Source organism: Cyprinodon variegatus, unplaced genomic scaffold (assembly GCF_000732505.1).
Source record: "Cyprinodon variegatus isolate N-32 unplaced genomic scaffold, C_variegatus-1.0 Scaffold107, whole genome shotgun sequence".
NCBI classification, from domain to species: Eukaryota; Metazoa; Chordata; class Actinopteri; order Cyprinodontiformes; family Cyprinodontidae; genus Cyprinodon; species Cyprinodon variegatus.
Window position 1 is genome coordinate 894,676 of NW_015150560.1, and position 2,072 is coordinate 896,747.

Below are 2,072 nucleotides of genomic sequence, written 5' to 3' on the forward strand. Positions count from 1 at the left end.
ATAAATTTATATTTATATAAATATAAATTTATTTTTAAAAATTAAAATTTATATTTTTTTTTTTTTTTTTTTTTTTTTTATTTTTTTTTTTTTTTTTTTTTTCATTTAAGTTTTGCCATTATCGCACTTCCTATCACCCTGAGGGTATTTACCCCCCAGCGGATTTCTAGTTGCGCCCCTGGATGTCTTTCGGTGCTGACAGGGTATTTCAGGGGGGGTTCCTTCTCCTGATTGATCAGCTGAGGACCTCCCCCTGAACCCCCTATCGTCTCCATGGAAACCGTCCGAAAGGCGCCGCTAGGGCTTGGCTCGAGGGCTGCTGTGAATGGGCTGACGTCACGGCGCCAGAGAGTCTGCTCCAAGAGAGGAGAGAGAGGAGAGAGAGAGACTGCTGCCGCTGCTGCTGCTGGTTGAGGTGCGCGCGGCTTTGCGCCGACGTGCTCTTGCGCCAATTTCTGACCTGTCCGTCAAACAGCCTCTCAGGCATCAGTCAGGGGGCGTCCTGCGAAATGGGTTCACAGGTGTGGGGAGGACGGGAAGGAGGAGAGGAAATGGGAAACATCACTCGCAGCAGATGTGGACACAGACTGTGGGAGATCTAGATTATGTTTGGAAAGAAGCTGGAGGAGAAGCCGCGCGTAAAAAGGAGGCGCAGATGGTGTTCGGCTCCGTTTCTTAACGTTTCTGACTCCTTCTGTGGACTGAAAATCATCTTATTAAACCTGACAGAGACTTTCTCTGGGTTCTTCACGACAAACCCGGCTTTATTTGAAATAAAGTCTTAAAATCACTAAAAGTCTCACTGTTACATCTCACAGATATCTCCTCATTTTTATATTTTTAAAGACGCATATATTCATTTGGATGAAACGGAATTATCAAAGCTGAACTCCAGCAGCCTCCACCTTCCCCTGAGGGCCCCCCCTGCGCCCTGTCATCATCTCCAGCTGAAGGATGAAGCGCGTAATTCCGACAAAACAAATGGCTCATTCAGAAAACATCAGATCATTAATCACGTCTTTATGCGCCGCTAAGATTAGGAAGTTTTTCATTTGGAATCCTGAGCAACAAAATAAACAAACTATTGTCATCTTTGCGTTTTTTTTAATAAAATGAATAAAATATAGTAGAAGGACGTCACTGCAGATCTTTTTAAAACAGTAAAACTCATAGAATACATTTTTCTTAACTAAAATAATGAAAAATAAAAACTATAAGCTTGTTTTAGAGTGTTGATAAAGTAGAAACAACCTGAAGTTTCAGCGAGTTTCTGTGCGCATCGCATTAAACCCTTTCCTGTTGAAAATTGGAAGTTTTTATTTTTTTTTTTATTTATTTTTTTTTTAACCCATGATGGATTTCCTCCCAGTTTGACCCTCAGCCGCTCATGCTGGCCTTCACACCGGCTCCGAGCTGCTCTGATTTCAAAGTCTCCAGACGCGCCTGCTCCAAAACCACATCTGAAAATGTTGGTAAAAGATGAAAAATGATCATTTTTGGACACATCGAACATCTCCTCTGCTCATTTATTTAATAATAATAATTATTAACGTTGTTCTAACTGATTCCCTGTGGGCTATATATCCTATTTTTATATTTTTCCCCATTTTAAAGTTGCGCGTAAAAGCCTCCAGGCGCGTCCTCATCCCCACCATCTGACATCCATCATTAATTTTCTTGATCAGAAACAGGTAAGCGCTTAATTTTCCAAATTGCCCACCGGAGCTGCTGAAGCGCCCTCCGCTGGTTCCGCCTCCGTCCTGCGCCGCCGCTGCGTAAATCAGCCAATCAGAGGCCAGATGTGCCGTGAGCGACGCGCCAGCCGCGTCCAATCAGCGCCTTTCAGCCCCTCCGTGTCACAGGCGCAGGCTGCTGCCTATAAAACCCGCTCTGACAGCTCGGCTGATCCAGTCTGACCGTCTGACAGAAACTAAGCAGGAATAACCGAAGCGAAGCCTGGAAGCCAACTCTTCCCCCCCTCCTCCTACACACAGAACACCGGCGACTAAACTCTTCCACCCCGGCAGAATGAAAGCAATAAGCCCCGTTCGGTCCTTCCGGAAAACCAGCAC